General features: G+C 50.0%; 1 long non-coding RNA gene across 1 annotated transcript; it reads left to right on the forward strand.

Annotated features, from left to right (window-relative positions):
- Window positions 1–595: 595 nt before the first annotated feature.
- On the forward strand, window positions 596–16,651 carry LOC138750233 (uncharacterized). The gene is made up of 3 exons (XR_011349181.1): window positions 596–729; window positions 5,543–5,609; window positions 16,619–16,651. It is a non-coding gene; the product is annotated as an uncharacterized lncRNA (long non-coding RNA).
- The last annotated feature ends 1,201 nt before the right edge of the window (window positions 16,652–17,852 follow it).

The raw sequence follows: 17,852 nt of genomic DNA on the forward strand, positions 1-17,852 counted from the left end.
ACTAAAGATTGTTAAAGAGCAAGAATAGACAATACAATCACGTAAAATTCCCATCCATACAGCACATGTATTAATACACAAAACAATCACACCTCCTTATTTGTCAGGAAGTGCCTACACTTCCCAAGGAGACTGAGGAAGTCTAGGCCAACAGCTCTCATCTTGAGATTTTACAGGAGCACAGTTGAGTCTCCTGTCTGGCTGCATCATTGGATGGTCCAGTAGCTGTAAAGCATCAGACAGGAATGATGCAAAGAGTTCTGAGGATTACTGGGGTATCCTTTTCTTCTGACGATGACATTAGTGGGAGTGTTGTTCAAATAGGGCTCACGGAATTGTGCAAAGACCATGACCATGCAGTGCACAGCATCTTTAACCATGTCCATCATCAAAATCAGGACTGCCAGGCTGGGGAATAGCTTCTTCCCACAGGGTGTGAGACGGGTATCTTGTAAGTGGGATAATCATCCAAAATATTTATATATGTAGCAGCTACTTTGATAGAGCTACTAAAGGAACACACATACACCAGATTAGTCAACACAAGACTGCTTAAAACAGACTTTGCAGGCTTCTTTTATTTACAGCTTGTCCCGGGCTCCATGGGTCAAGGTGGGACATCATTATGAGTTTGCTGCCGATCCACGGGACCCTGTGAATGTTCTGCGCCTTCCGGCAGGAGAATCCACAGATCAGCATTCCATTCTTTGGCACGCAGCACCACGCGAGGTTTGTCAATTAAATGGATGTGTACCCAGCTCTCTGCCTTATGATTTCACGCACCCACCAAAGAACCTTGCCCACTCGGCCCACTAGTAGACAGCTGCTACACCAACCCCCCATCCTCACCCAGAACCGTCGCCAGAAACTAAACCACCAGCTGCATGCACCTTAGGTGGACCCCCTCGCCGTCTGGGCTGGGGGCACTGAAGAGGTGAAGCAGGCTTGAGTCTGTCCACACTAAACAGCTGTGAATTCCCACCAATGTCCAAAGTATAAAGAACCCATCTATCTTCACCACGTGGAAAGGGCCCTCATACGGTCATTGTAACGGGACTCCTGGGATAAAAACAAAATCAGTATCCAGGAGTGGTGGGGGAACATTCTGTTTAGGGGATCCAAGCCAGTGGTTAGGAAAAGGTTTGCTGATCGCGACACCATGTCGGATCTGCTGAAGGATGTTCAGATCAGAGTTGGTTGTGAAAGTCCAATGAAACTGTAAGGACCGTACCATAAACCATCTCTTCGGACAATGCAGACCTATCTTCCTTTTGGAGCCGTGCGCACTCCCAATGGAACCCAGGGCAACTCATCAACCTAATTGAGACCGGTGAGTTGGGCCTTAAGTGCGGACTTCAGTTGCCGGTGGAAACATTCCACAAAGCCGTTGGACCGTGGGTGAATTGTGTTCCGCGATCTGAAGAAATGTGGGTCGGGAAACCAAATCTAGCCATCCAATTGACGATGAATGCTCTGGCCTTTGTCTCAGTGTCACTGGATGTCAAAGGGACGGCCACTGGCCAGCGTGCGAAATGTTCTACGACTGTTAGAATGTTTCTCATGTTGTGAGATACTGGCAATGGTCCAAGCAGGTGCACATGCACGTGTTCCAACCGCCTGCATACCGCCAGGAAAGGTTGAAGAGGTGCCTTAGTGTGCCGCTGAATTTTGGCAGTCTGGCAGGAGATACATGTGCAGACCCATTGTGTGACACCTTTTTTCAGACCGTGCCATACATATTTATTTGACATGAGCTTGAAAGATGTTCTGATGGATGGATGAGACAAGCTGTGTATCTGGTCAAAAAGACGTTGACTCAAAGATGGTGGAATCACTGGTCGAGTGTAGCCCAAAGACATGTCACAAAGTAAGGTTGGCCACCCAGCTGTGTCGCCCCCTGCTGTATGTCCAGGTTAGTAATGGCCGTACTGTATTCCTGTTCACTCTGTGAACAGAGTGAAATGCCGACCCTCCAAAACTAATCAGAAGTGCCATGTGGCTTGATATAATGCACGATATTTCATCTCCAATGGCCAAAGATGTCAGGAAAAGAACACGAGGAGTTGGCAATGGCCATCGACGTACTACTCAAGAACCACACCCAGGGCCGTACTCGAGGCATCAGGACTAAATGTCAAGGAAGTGTTGGGGTTAGGATGGGGGAAGCATTGCTGCATTGACTAAAGCGTCTTTGGCATTGCAAACTCAACCTCTGCCTCTGTTGTCCAGGGATCATCCCTGTGCTTTGTGGTGAGGATTGGAAACCATGGTCGAAGAATGTCAGCAGCTGCTGGAATGAATCGGTGACAGAAGTTTTTCATGCCCAAGAATTTCTGCAGGCCCTGAACCGTGGTAGGTGTTGGAAAAGCACAGACTGCCTCTACCTTGATGGTTAAGGGAAAGACACCATTGACCATGATCTTGTGTCCCAGGAAGTCGATGGTGGACTTGCCAAATTGACATTTGCTATGGTTGATTGGAATTCCTGCAGCCATTGGAACAGACAGCCTAAATGCAGTTGGTTATATCCTGTTCAGTTTGACTGGATTTGAGGACGTCATCCAAGTAGATGGAAGTGAACTCTGCCCAAAGCATCTATAAGATGTTGGAAAGTTTGAGCGGCATTCTTCAGCCCAAATGGTATCTTTAAGAAATTCAAAAAGCCTGAAAGGGGTAACAATGTCATCCTTATAGACCAGGATCTGACGGTATCCCTTGACAAGATCAACTTTGGAGAAAACATGGAAAATGTGCAGATGGGCAGCGAAATCTTGCATATGAGGGAGAGGGTAATGGGACACACCCTTGTCTGTTTTGGAGGTGTTGAAATTAGGAGATAATGATGGGAAATTCATTGAGCAGGACAGCATACGCATCTTTGTGCGGGGTATGCATCCCGAGGTAGGAAATTCTCCCTTTGCTGCATACCAGTGGGTATGGTTTCAAAGTGGTGGAAAGACCAATTTCCTCCACTTCACGTCTACTGGCAAATCATAGGACCTTCAAAAATTTGCACCCAAAATGACCTGTGCAACGGAAGACAATACGCAATTCCAACGGAATGTCACACCTCCTTTCCAAATCGTGACCTGTCCTTTGCTAAAGCAGGGAATTGTAGCACCATTTGCTGCTTGAAGAGCCAGGTGTTGTTATTTATGTTTTTTTTTCAAAATAGGTTGGTTGGATATTTGCACTTACTAGCGTCGTCTTGAAGATACAATAGGCCGGTCAGTACTTGTGCCAGATGCTGAGGCCCCGACTGGCAGCCGGCCTTTTCATTTCCTGCCTTTTTTCTCTAATAGGTAAATGGCTTTTTATGGGCTTTTTTCCCCATTGGAGATGGTAAAAACACCATTCTTGGTGCCCATCAGTAGGTTGATCCTTCTTTGACGGAATTGCAGATATAGGAGGCTTGTAGGACACGGTAGATGGATCTACTGATCAAAGAGGCTGTTTGTGAGCAGACACTTGCGTTGGAGAATGATTGAGCCTGTCAGCCTCCCATGCTACATCATGGGGATGGCAGGAATCCATGTTAACGATTGGTATTGCGACACGACCTGGGAGTTTGGACAGGAATAGAGTCTCAAAAAGTAAACAATCAGAATGACCATCTGCTAATACGAGCATCTCATTCATTAGATCAGATGGATCCCTGTCACTCAGGCCCTCCATATTTAAAAGCTCATGTCTAGTCAATTCCAGGAGAAATAGGCAGAACCTGGTTTAACTGCAGCCGTGGTGGCGGCATCTGCTGTTGTTGTGTCCATGATCACTGGAGATTCAAGCTTCGGCTGAATCTTGCATTCGTGGGGTCACCATTTCTGGCGGCAACTTTGGTACAGCTACTAAAGTCATATACATACCCACGTTAGTCAACACAAGACTGCTTTATTCAAACTTTACAGACTTCTTTTATAAACCGCATTACTTGTCAGGGAAGATATTACAGCGGTGCTCAGGCAAGAGACTGGAGGTCTCATCGAGGGAGGCAGTGTGGGTAAAACTAAAAAATAAGAAGGCTGAAGTTACTATTATAGGGGTATATTATGGGCCGCCAAATGGGAAGGGAGAACTTGAAGAGCAAATGTGCAAGGAATTAGCTGGAATGTGCAGTAGGAATAGGGTGGTGTTGGTTGGGGATTTCAATTCTCATAACATCAATTGGGAAACACAGTCAGTGGGAGGGCAGGATGGCTTAGAGTTCATACAACGTGTTCAGGACTGCTTTTTGCAGCAGTATGTGGAGATGCCCATAAGAGGGGGGGCAATGTTCGATCTGTGGTTGGGGAATGAAATGGGGCAGGTGGCTGAGTGAGTGTTGGGGAGAACTTCAGATCTTGTGATCATGGGTCCATTAGCTTTAGTTTAATTATAGAAGGGGATAGGTCAGGTTCAAAGTCGAAGGTCTTCGAGTGGGGGAAGGCCGTATTTGAAGAAATGAGATGAGATTTGCAGAGAGTTGTGTGGGCTGATTTTTTTGCCGGAAAGGATGTAGAGGAAAATTGGAGGGTATTAAAAGGTGAGATTTTGAGAGTACAGGATCATTATGTTCCAGTCTGGCTGAAAGGCAAGACCAAAAGTTCAAGGGTTTTCTTCGAGATAGTATGTACAAATATCTGGATAGGCAGGGATTGATCAGTAGCACCCAGCATGGGTTTGTGAAAGGAAATTCACGTTTGACAAACCTTGAGTTTTTTGAAGAGGTGACAAGAAAAATGGATAAAGGTAGGGCGGTTGACGTGATCTCTTTGGATCTTAGTTAGGCTTTTGATAAAGTTCCGCACGCAAGGTTAGTTAGAAAGGTTCAGTCACTAGGGATTAATACAGAGATAGTGAGATGGGTTGAGAGGTGGCTGTAAGATAGACAGCAGAGAGTCAGGATGGAAGCCTGTGATGAGAGGTGTGCCTCAGGGATCAGTGCTGGGTCTCGTTGTTTATCATTTATATTCATGATTTGGATGAGGGGATGGTTAATTGGGTAAGCAAATATGCAGATGATACAAAAATAGGGGGAAAAATGGATAGTGAGGAAGGTTTTCTTGGATTACAGGATTTGGTTTGTTTGGAAAAGTGGACTGAAAGATGGCAGATGAAATTTAATGTTGACAAGTGTGAGCTGCTGCATTCCGGAAAAAAATAACCAAAATAAGACATATGCAGTTTAGGGAGGGCGTTGAGGAATGCAGAGGAACAGAGGGATCTTGGAGTTATGGTACAGAGTTCATTGAAGGTGGATTCCCAGGTAGACAGGGTGGTTAAGAAGGCATATGGCAAACTGGCCTTCATCCATGTGTACATGGATATGAGAGGGTTGGAGGGATATGGATGGAGAGTGGTGGGGGGGAACTCGTGAGTTGTTCAAGTGAACCAGCGCAAACTCAAAGGGCCGATATGGCCTGTTTCCATGTTGTAAACTGTTAAATGGTTAAATGTGCCTGGTTCCATGAGACATGGTGAGACATCATTAAGAGTTTGCTATCGATCCATGGGACCAGCAGGTTTAAATTAAGCACTGTGAATGTCCTGTACCTACCTGCAGGCAACTCCACAGATCAACATGCCATTCCTCGGCATGCAGCACCATGTGCATGTGATCCATTAAGTGGGTGAGTACCCAGCTGTCTGTTTTATGGTTTTGCGCGACGTCGGAGAACCGTGTCAGCGACGGTTCACAATGTGGGCTGTGCGCCCTCTTGGCCCACTACATTTATTTATTTAGATTATTCATGTGGTCATTATGTGCTGCATATTGTGTGTTTTTGTGCAGACACCATGGTAGTTTTGTCGGGTTGCAGATGTACGACCAAGTGCATCACTCCATAGATTCACAGAACATTACAGCACCGATACAGGCCCTTTAGCTTTTCTAGTCTGTGCCAAACTCTTATTCTGCCTCGTCCCACTGACAAGCATCCAGTTCATCGCCCTCCATCCCCCTTGTATCCCAAATTCTTCAATGCTAACATTGAGCTCACATTTCCTGATGCAGCTGGCAGCTTGTTCCACTCTCCCACCACCTTGCGTAGAGAAGTTCCCACTCCTGTTTCCCCTAAACTTTTCCCCATTCATCCTTTGCCCATGTATTAACGATTTCTCCAAGAGGTGGAGTCTCAAGAAAACAACCTCTATCCTCAAGGACCCTCACCACCCAGGCCAGGCATTCTTCACCCTGCTATCACTAGGGAAACAGGTCCAGGAGCCTCAAGATGAACGCCCAATTGTACAAACGCAGCTTCTCTCCTTCTGCCATCAGATTTCTGAATGGACAAGGAACCACAGATACTCCCTCACTTACTCTTCATTTTGCACAAATGGATTTCTTTTTTTAAAATGTAATTTAGAACAATATTTTCCCCTATATTGCTGCCACAAAACTACAAATATTGTGACATATTCATCACAATAAATTTTTAATTCTGAACACTGCGCGTACATCAGATAACAATCATAGCTCAAAAAACAATTTCAAAAGATGAATTAACTATTTCCATGCACCCTTCCCTTTTATGTCTATTTTTCTCAACCCACTCCATGATCGAGACATCTCCACTTAACCCAACCCACATTTCTTCTCCTATTCAAAGCACTCAGTAATACACCAAGGCAATAAAATAAAAACTCAATGCTGAAAATACTCAGCAGGTCATCTACTGTAAAAATAATTGGAGTTAAAACCTTCAGGTCGATAACCTTTCACTGGGATTCAGAAAGATTTTCAAATAAACCTGATTCTCTTTGCTGAGAAAAAGAAGAGGGGAAATAACAAAATGAATACGTGGGATCAAAAGCCCGAGCAGCAGAAATAGCAGTGGTGCTGGATGAGTGGAGTCCACTCTTTGATCAACACATCTGTCTGGATGGAGGGATAAAGGATAAACAAGACGAACATGATGTCGTCACTGTGAGGTACAATACGACAGCTGCAGAGAATCTGAAATGAAGGAATGGTGAAAATACTTGTTTTTGGATCAATGTGACAAAATTTGACCTGACAAAAGAAAACAAAATTGTTTTGCTCTGCCAGAATTCTCTAGATCAAGGGGCACAATAAAATAGTTCAGAAGCCAACATTACGAAATTGAACAGTGAAGTTAAAGAAATCGGCAGCAAGGGATAAAGCAGAGTTAAATAATTCCCTGAAAATGGTAATAAATATGAAGGAAAGTTTGATAATAAATAGTCTCCTTTGCAGTTGGGGTACAATGTGTTTCTTGAGATCAGAGGAATCCTGGAGCCAGGACCAAGAGATCTTATAAAACCCAAGGATTTGATTGAGTTGTTGGGCTAGTTGGATGTGGAAGGGCTGAAGGGTCTCCTGATCCTTCCACTGCCTCTGTTTTCTGTATTGCGATGCTGATTGGGTGCGCCTGTGTGTTTGCTCGCTCGCTGATTGGTTGCTTCAGTTGCGCAAGCCAATGGGTTGATTCGGTGTGTCCGCTATTGGATTGGACGCTGAAGTCAGGTTGGATTGATGGGCGGATTCATGGGCTGATTGGCTCTTGCTGTGAGGAGGCGGGATGTTGGCGGCGGCGTCGTCTGCTCGGAAGGAAGACAGGGTTCTAAAGACATCTTTTGTCATCTTGGCCTTTATTAATTAACATACTGAAAATAGGAGTTGGGAAGTTATGGTGAGGTTGTATAAGATGTTGGTGAGGCCACATTTGGAGTATTCTGTGCAGTTCTGGTCGCCAAGCTACAGGAAGGGTATTAGTAAGATTGAAAGAGTGCAGAGAAGATTTACTAAGACGCTGCCAGATCTTCAGGAGTTGAGCTACAGGGAAAGGTTGAACAGGTTGGGACTTTATTCCTTGGAGTGTCAAAAAATGAGTAAGAAATTGCTTAAAGTGGAATATGAATGGGAAAAAGGCTGAGAAAGACTGCAGTGGACACAATTGTGAAGGAAATATTTTGCTTGAGAAAAATTGTCATTGGCCCATTTCCTCGGGAGTTATGAAACCATGCACAGAACAAGTCAATGAGGTACGATTAAAAAAGTGGTTTTCAAACTTTCTTTCCACTCACATCCCACTTTAAGTAATCCTCTACTAACAGAGCACTTCTGGCATAGGGATTAAGTAAAATATGAGCTGGGGAGTGGGGGGGGGGAGTTTGAAAATCACTTCTCTCGATGAAAAGGTTTCTCCATCTCCGTATTAAGCAGACATCCTTTTATTATGAGGTTGTGCCCACTGGTCCTAAACTCTCCCACTCCTGGCAAAATCCTCTCTATCCAGCCCTTTCACTATTCATAAGATTTCAATGAGGTCCTGCCTCATCCTTCTAAACTCAGGCAAGTCCAGGCCCAGAGCCATCAAATGCTCCTCAAACATTATTCCTCTAATCCACAGGATCCTTCTTGTAAACCACCTCTGGGCCATCACATCCTCTCTTAGAAATGGGGCCTAAAATTGCTAACAACACTTACAAGATCAGGACAACAAGAAGGTGGTCACGGGAGGGGAAGCCAGCTGCAGGACTGCCTAGAGTTCCTGGATTGGATCGTGTTCAAGAACTCACCTGAGAAACTGAATCACTGTACCAGGACCATAGCGAAATTTATCAAAACAGCTGTGGACGAGGGTGTCCCCACCAAATTGTTCAGGGGATTTTCTCAACCAGAAATCCTGGATGAACAACAATATCCAGAAATTGCTGAGAGCCAAATCACAGTTTGGAGATACAGATACACAAGGAGCCAATACGAACCATGGAAACCCATCTCGCAGATGGTGGAGATTCACACGAGAATGGAAACAACAAAGGATACCCGTCAGCTGTGACAGGGGCCTAAATGACATAAAGTGCTGCATAAACAAATCTGGTGCAGTGGGAGGCGGCAAAGCCTCACTCCACATAAACTCAATGCCTTCTACACCTGATATGACCACTAGTACAGGGAAGAACCACTGCACACCGCCCCCCCTACATCTCTTGATGATCCGCTGCTATCAGTAACCAAAGATGACAACATGGGCTGCCTTCAGGAGAGTGAATCAAAGGAAAGGATCAAGCCTGGATGGAGAACCCAGATGAGGAATGATAACGTGTGTTGACCAACTGGCCATGGATATCTTCAACATCTCACTCTGACAGGGTGTGGCACCCACCTGTTTCAAATAGGCATCAAACATACCAGTTCCAAAGAGTGGGGTAACCTGCCTAAATGATGATTGACGAGTGACACTCACATCCAGTGATGAGGTGGATTGAGGGGCTGGTGTTGAAGTACATCAGCTCCTGTCCAAGGGGCGACATGGATCGATTCCAATTTGGTTAATGCAGTACCAGACCTATGGCAGATGCCATCTTCACTGGCTCTGCCAAAACCCTGAAACACCCAGACGACAAAGGTGCATCCATCAGAATGCTCTTTACTGACTCGAGTCTGGCATTCCAAACCATCCTCCCATCAAAGATGATGAGCAAATTCCAAAGTCCTGGGACTCCATAACATACTGTGCAATTGGATCCAGAATTTCTTCATCTCCAGGCCCCAATTAGTGTGGATTGGCAAGAACAACTCTTCCAAAATCTCCATTAGCTCCCAAACACCAGAGTGTTGCATATTTCACCCCTGCTCGACTCGCTTTACATCTACAGCTGCATGGCTTGGTATGACGACACCATCTACAAATTCACTGACGATAGCACAGTCATGAGCTGCATGAGGAGGGCAACGAGTCAGCATTCAGGAGGGAGATTGAAAGCAGGGTTCAATCATGGACCAACAACAACTTCGCACTCAATGCCACCAAAACCAAGGAGATGATTGTCGACTGTAGGAAGAAAAAAAGATGGACACTGCCTGAATTGGAATGGTTTTGGTTTTGACACACACACACACACACACACACACACACACACACACACATATATATTTGTGCAGAGTGGAGTTAGAGTGAAGTAAAAAGTGTTGTTATTAATCTTTACCAATTAAAATTATTGTTTGAAGATGCCATTGTCCTGTGAATTATCATGGACTATTTTGTGCGAATATTAATCTTTAAAGTTACAATAGTTTATATATATTATCAAGTTATTTTGTGGGTTGGATTCAGGGTCACACACACAATCCTTTGAGATGCCAGAAGGCAAGCCATGTACACAGATGAAACGTCTGCTCATTCAGCATCTGAAACCGAAAGAGGAAAACCTTCATGATGGTCCTTGAGATACTGGAGTGTTTGCTTTATTAAAAACGGAAGAATTTGTGTCATCAGGAAAGACTGCTGATCAAATCGAGAGACCATCTGTTGATTATCTGTGTTCTTAAAATTGAAACTAAGTCAATAGAGTGCTGAGAGATGGCAACTGTTCGAATAAGCGAGTTCTTGATTCAAGGCTGGAGTCCATTGGCTCATGATTCATACTTTTGAAGAGGCTGAATGGACTTCAAAGGCAGAAATGACGGCACGTGTCATGGGATGAGCCATTCTGGAGAAACATTACAAATGAGAGGCAGAAGATGTTGTCCATGCTGTGGGGAAGAGAGGATTGAAGGTACAGTCATCAGAGAAGGTACAGATACATCGTCTTCTCCTTTCACCAGGAGTAACAAGTGGATTTTGATGGAGGAAGACCATTTCTAACCATCTCTTTGAGATCAAGAGAGCAGCCTCGTTGAGACCGTGGAAATGGTCACTTTTGATGAATTAAGCCAAAGTAATCTTGCATTTGCAACATAACCATTTTTAAATGGAGACTTAGTTCAGCCCTTGACTGAGTTGATGAAATCTTGGTGGAAGAAAATAGCCACTCCACTGACTCTTTGAAAAGACAACAGATTCATCATGTGGAACAGATTCTGAAACCTCCCTGCAAGAGAGGAAAATAAACTCTCGCAGAGTAAGTTTCAGAGCAATGATTTTTCATCCAAGAAATTCAGACGAGTTTGAAAGAGGACCGATGACGAGGTTTTGAAATCCTTCAGTTGCTTTTGCCACAATTTAAAGAAATCGACATGGTGTCAAACGACTCAAATCCAGATACAACCCTTCACAAATTGAGCTCTTCCAGCTCCATTGGGTTCAACCAGCGAAAGATGAGGGGGTAAAGCCACAGGGTTAGAGAGAGTCAGCAGGTCAAACAGACATAGAGCAAAGAGAAAGAGACATCAAACACATTGTGGGTTTGTCCCTTCATCAAAGAAAGATGAGGAAGAGAAGGTCAGAAATGGGACCATTAAATTGTGGGGGTGGAGGGCAGGAGGAAGCTAACACACACAGAGAGGGGACTTGGGTACCTGGGGCAAACAGGCGGTTCCCTCCCCCCCCCCCCGCCCTGCTCGCCCCCGCCCTGCTCGCCCCCGCCCTGCTCGCCCCCGCCCTGCTCGCCCCCGCCCTGCTCGCCCCCGCCCTGCTCGCCCCCGCCCTGCTCGCCCCCGCCCTGCTCGCCCCCGCCCTGCTCGCCCCCGCCCTGCTCGCCCCCGCCCTGCTCGCCCCCGCCCTGCTCGCCCCCGCCCTGCTCGCCCCCGCCCTGCTCGCCCCCGCCCTGCTCGCCCCCGCCCTGCTCGCCCCCGCCCTGCTCGCCCCCGCCCTGCTCGCCCCCGCCCTGCTCGCCCCCGCCCTGCTCGCCCCCGCCCTGCTCGCCCCCGCCCTGCTCGCCCCCGCCCTGCTCGCCCCCGCCCTGCTCGCCCCCGCCCTGCTCGCCCCCGCCCTGCTCGCCCCCGCCCTGCTCGCCCCCGCCCTGCTCGCCCCCGCCCTGCTCGCCCCCGCCCTGCTCGCCCCCGCCCTGCTCGCCCCCGCCCTGCTCGCCCCCGCCCTGCTCGCCCCCGCCCTGCTCGCCCCCGCCCTGCTCGCCCCCGCCCTGCTCGCCCCCGCCCTGCTCGCCCCCGCCCTGCTCGCCCCCGCCCTGCTCGCCCCCGCCCTGCTCGCCCCCGCCCTGCTCGCCCCCGCCCTGCTCGCCCCCCGCCCTGCTCGCCCCCGCCCTGCTCGCCCCCGCCCTGCTCGCCCCCGCCCTGCTCGCCCCCGCCCTGCTCGCCCCCGCCCTGCTCGCCCCCGCCCTGCTCGCCCCCGCCCTGCTCGCCCCCGCCCTGCTCGCCCCCGCCCTGCTCGCCCCCGCCCTGCTCGCCCCCGCCCTGCTCGCCCCCGCCCTGCTCGCCCCCGCCCTGCTCGCCCCCGCCCTGCTCGCCCCCGCCCTGCTCGCCCCCGCCCTGCTCGCCCCCGCCCTGCTCGCCCCCGCCCTGCTCGCCCCCGCCCTGCTCGCCCCCGCCCTGCTCGCCCCCGCCCTGCTCGCCCCCGCCCTGCTCGCCCCCGCCCTGCTCGCCCCCGCCCTGCTCGCCCCCGCCCTGCTCGCCCCCGCCCTGCTCGCCCCCGCCCTGCTCGCCCCCGCCCTGCTCGCCCCCGCCCTGCTCGCCCCCGCCCTGCTCGCCCCCGCCCTGCTCGCCCCCGCCCTGCTCGCCCCCGCCCTGCTCGCCCCCGCCCTGCTCGCCCCCGCCCTGCTCGCCCCCGCCCTGCTCGCCCCCGCCCTGCTCGCCCCCGCCCTGCTCGCCCCCGCCCTGCTCGCCCCCGCCCTGCTCGCCCCCGCCCTGCTCGCCCCCGCCCTGCTCGCCCCCGCCCTGCTCGCCCCCGCCCTGCTCGCCCCCGCCCTGCTCGCCCCCGCCCTGCTCGCCCCCGCCCTGCTCGCCCCCGCCCTGCTCGCCCCCGCCCTGCTCGCCCCCGCCCTGCTCGCCCCCGCCCTGCTCGCCCCCGCCCTGCTCGCCCCCGCCCTGCTCGCCCCCGCCCTGCTCGCCCCCGCCCTGCTCGCCCCCGCCCTGCTCGCCCCCGCCCTGCTCGCCCCCGCCCTGCTCGCCCCCGCCCTGCTCGCCCCCGCCCTGCTCGCCCCCGCCCTGCTCGCCCCCGCCCTGCTCGCCCCCGCCCTGCTCGCCCCCGCCCTGCTCGCCCCCGCCCTGCTCGCCCCCGCCCTGCTCGCCCCCGCCCTGCTCGCCCCCGCCCTGCTCGCCCCCGCCCTGCTCGCCCCCGCCCTGCTCGCCCCCGCCCTGCTCGCCCCCGCCCTGCTCGCCCCCGCCCTGCTCGCCCCCGCCCTGCTCGCCCCCGCCCTGCTCGCCCCCGCCCTGCTCGCCCCCGCCCTGCTCGCCCCCGCCCTGCTCGCCCCCGCCCTGCTCGCCCCCGCCCTGCTCGCCCCCGCCCTGCTCGCCCCCGCCCTGCTCGCCCCCGCCCTGCTCGCCCCCGCCCTGCTCGCCCCCGCCCTGCTCGCCCCCGCCCTGCTCGCCCCCGCCCTGCTCGCCCCCGCCCTGCTCGCCCCCGCCCTGCTCGCCCCCGCCCTGCTCGCCCCCGCCCTGCTCGCCCCCGCCCTGCTCGCCCCCGCCCTGCTCGCCCCCGCCCTGCTCGCCCCCGCCCTGCTCGCCCCCGCCCTGCTCGCCCCCGCCCTGCTCGCCCCCGCCCTGCTCGCCCCCGCCCTGCTCGCCCCCGCCCTGCTCGCCCCCGCCCTGCTCGCCCCCGCCCTGCTCGCCCCCGCCCTGCTCGCCCCCGCCCTGCTCGCCCCCGCCCTGCTCGCCCCCGCCCTGCTCGCCCCCGCCCTGCTCGCCCCCGCCCTGCTCGCCCCCGCCCTGCTCGCCCCCGCCCTGCTCGCCCCCGCCCTGCTCGCCCCCGCCCTGCTCGCCCCCGCCCTGCTCGCCCCCGCCCTGCTCCCCCTCCCCTCCTTGACCTGCCCCGCCCCCTCCGGGCTCCCGCCCCTCCCATCCCCCTCCCTCTCCCTCATCCCCCTCCCCTCCCCGCCCCCTGCACCGACGCCTCGGCTCCACCCAAACACCCCGCCGGTACCGGCCACTCCCGGGTGGGTCCCGGCGGGCTGCAGGTCGCCCGCTTTCCCTGGACCGCGCGGCTGAGGAAGGTCCCGGCGCTGCCGCCAACTTCATCCCATTCGCGCCCGCGGCGATGCGACGGACCCCGATCAGACGACGCCGCCGCCAACGTCCCGCCTCCTCACAGCAAGAGCCAATCAGCCCGCGAACCCGCCCATCAATCCACCCTGACTTCAGCGTCCAATCCAATAGCGGCCTCACCGAATCAACCCATTGGCTCGCGCAACTGAAGCAACCAATCAGCGAGCGAGCGAACACACAGGAGGACCCAATCAGCATCGCAAGACAGAAAACAAAGGCAGTGGAAGGAGCAGGAGACCTTTCGGCCCTTCCACTTACAACTACCCCAACAACTCAATCAAATCCTTGGGAAACACAGGATCACTTTGTCTTGGCTCCAGGATTCCTCTGATCTCAAGAAATACATTGTACCCCAACTGCAAGCGAGACTATTTATTATCAAACTTTCCTTTATATTTATTACCGCTTCCAATTTAATGGAGGACACAAGTGGTAGTGTCAGCCAGCTGGACTGCCTCGGGGAACCTCATGGAGCAGGCAATCATGGTGAGACGGTAACTCATCCCGTGGGAGGCCGGTAGTGACCCTACAATGTCATTGTAGATATGGCTGAACCTTGTGGTGCTGGCTCGAATGTCTGGCATGGTGCCTTCACGTATGTCTGTATTTTGGTCATCTGGCAGAGTGTGCAGGCCTTGGCCCACTGACAACCTGTTTCTGGAGGCTCAGCAAGACCAACCGATTGACCACCATTTTGACAGTACTGATGGCCGGGTGTGTCAGATTGTGCACCTCATCATAAAACTGCCATCTCAATGCTGTCGGCACGATGAGGTGGGGTTTGCCATTGGAATGTCGCAGAGGAGCGTCTACTTACCAGGATCGATGTTAACATCCTCCAGCCTGAGCCTGGACATTGCTGTCTTGCTTGCAAGGATCTCAGGGTCATCCTGCTGTCCCCTGCCGAGGGCTAAGTAGTCTATTCACTGGGACAGGGCCTGGATAGACTTGATTGCGGGGATGGGGCAGTGCGTCACCCACGATGTGTTGAATGTCTGTAGTGAACTCAGACTCATATGAGAGGAGTCGCTGCTGCTTGGCCGACCACAGGTCTAACACTTTATGGAAGGCAAATATTAATGGCTTCTGGTCAATGAAGACACTGAATTGTCTACCTTCCAAAATTACCTTAAGTGCCTGACTGCCAGGTACAGCACCAATTGTTCTCAGTCAAAGACGCTGTATTTGAGTTCAGGTGGCCAGAGGTGTCTGCTAAAGAAGGACAGGGGCTGCCATTCCCCTTTGATGAATTGCTCCAATGCACCCCCTACTGCTGTGCAGGAAGCATCTACTGTGAGAGTGGTGGGTGTCTCTGGCCTGGTGTGTACCACAAGTGTTGTGTTGGCCAGTGCATCCTTGGCCTTCTGGACGCCTCCAAATCCTATTGTCCCAGGTAATGTCTTTACCTTTCTCCGCATGATGAGGGCCACGGGGGGCGTGGCAAGATGGCGTAAGGATCAGACGTGCCTTCCAGTCCTCTCCTGACTCTATCTTAATGTTTTGTCTAGAAATGCCCGTTAAAATTCTTTAAAAGTTTAGATAACTTCAGTGCTGTTAATTTAACTTATGATGGTAAAATTGGTGGAAAAGAGCAAAAAAAACGACAACAGATTATCAAAAAACTACATTTTCCAAAAGTTCAAGTTTTGGAGCCTACCTACAGGAAAGACATCGAGACTCAGCCTGAAATGGATCCCAGGAGAAAGGTACAGCTTTCGGATGTAGAGTTCAATATTACATCGGTAGAGCCCTCTAAAGAGGGCGCCAAACAGCCTTTAGAACAAAGAGTTACTCAGGTTCGCACATGTGCAGTTATATCTGACGGCAATGTTATGAATGAACCACTTGTAGTAACATCAGTTGAAGTACCGGCTGGGGAAAGGCATTTGTCAACTGTAGCGGTAGCACTGCAAACTGCACCTTTTGAGATAAAAGAACCTATACAACTTGATGGATGGGGAAAACCCCGGCCAGCGTCCTCCAGTCATTGCTGGAGAGGCTGTGGCTGGGGTTTCCACACGCAGCTATACTACAAGGAAGGCAACCAGAATGAAGGAAGCAAAAGAAGACCCTTTGGTTATGCAGAAGAAGCAGGAATCTGTTGAGCCAGAATCTCTTCCAATTGAAAAGATTCTTGTGAATCTTGAATCTAAATTATCTTATACAATGCAGGGATTATCCAAGATTATGACTGAACTTGGTACTAGGTTTAATACTCTGTGGTGAAAATACATTCTCAACAGATGGCTGAGTTTGGAGCTTTTAAGCTTGAAGTGAGAGATAAATTTAATTCGTGTGAAGAAGATATATACGAAATACGAGATCATGTTTCAGATGTGACCAAAATGGTCAAAGACAAAATGGTCAAAGACTTACAAACTCAAAATAAAGATTTGGTGAAAAAGATTGATTATTTGGAAAACCAATCCAGACGGAACAATATAAAGATTATTGGTTTGCCGGAAGGAATGGAGGGACCAGACCCAAGAAAATTTTTTACTGAATGGATTCCGCAGGTGCTGGGTCAAGAACATTTCCCGGAAGATATAATACTGGAATGTGCTCACAGAGCCTTGCGTAGAAGACCTATTTCAGGTCAAATTCCAAGACCTGTTTTGGTTCGTTGGTTGAATTATTACGACAGAGAAATAATTTTATGAGTGGCTATTAGAAATGCACAACAGAGAAAATCACCCTTGATGATTCAAAATAATCGAGTTTTCTTCTATGCAGATTTGAGTCAAGAAGTTATGTTCCAATGACGGGAATTCAATTCTGCTAAAGAGTTGTTGTGGAAGAAAGGTTATAAGGCAACCTTTAGATATCCAGCTGTTTTGAAGGTTTTTCAAGGTGGTTGCCAACCAAAGTTCTTTGATTCTCCAAAGGAAGCTATAGCATTTGCTCAAGTGCTGCCAATTACTCGGTTTCAACAGAGACGTAGTCGCCGTGATCTCTAAGGAGACAAGAGATGGAAGAAAAGAGTCGTGCTCCAAGAAGGAATGGTTGTAATGGTGACTCGGCAGTTGGAGCTGATTAAAAGAAGAGTTGTTCTTTTTTTTTAATTTTTTAAAAAAAAATGAATATTAAATAATGATGATGTTAGTTTAAGATGAAGTGAGAGTTGGGGGAGAGAACTGGATGGGCACTATTTCCAGAAAGTCATCTGCTACGTGTGAGTTATCCCACACCCATTTTTTTTGGGAGTTACCGCATTGCGTGGTTTAGACGGGAGGGGGTATTTTTAACCTCCTACCTGTTTTTTTTTTCTTTTTTTGTATTATTAGATTAAAGAGTTAAGGGTTTTCTTTTGTGTTGAAAAAAAAAGCATAAGAAAGTATTTGATTGTTTAAAAAACTAAAAATTCATGTGGTTTTTTTTGTAAAGTTTATTCAGTAGATCAGGAATTTTTGAAATTTAAATGTGAATGGGATGGATAAATTTTTTTTAAATATTTTTTCTTTAACTTTAAGGTGAAAGGAGTGGTAATTCTGGTGCATATTATTTTGCTATTTTAGTTATAGAACGAAGGGAATAATGGTGAAAGTTATAAATTGAATTGTACAATTCTTAATGAGGCTTGAATTTTGTTTGTGGCTTATGCTCTATTTGTTGAAGATATAGATTTCGTTGTAGATGTATTTTTATTATTTGGATATCTGAATTTTAACGTAATGATTGGGGATATTTAAATGTGGTATTGGAGCTTTTATTGGGTAATTATTCAAGGTTAAAAGGGAAAAATGGTGGAAGAGTACCAAATTTGAATTGTACAATGTTTAATGAGGTTGGAATTTTGTTTTAAGATGGCAGTTTATGTGACTAATATGATGTTAGATGTGAAGTTAGTTGATATTTGGTGAAGGTTTATCTCTATAGAGAAAGTTTTATTTTTCATCTTTTTTTTTCTCATGCTGCAATTTTTTTTAAAGAATTGATTATTGTTTAAGAATTTTTGATAGACAATGTT

This window comes from Narcine bancroftii, unplaced genomic scaffold, assembly GCF_036971445.1.
Source record: "Narcine bancroftii isolate sNarBan1 unplaced genomic scaffold, sNarBan1.hap1 Scaffold_109, whole genome shotgun sequence".
NCBI classification, from domain to species: domain Eukaryota; kingdom Metazoa; phylum Chordata; class Chondrichthyes; order Torpediniformes; family Narcinidae; genus Narcine; species Narcine bancroftii.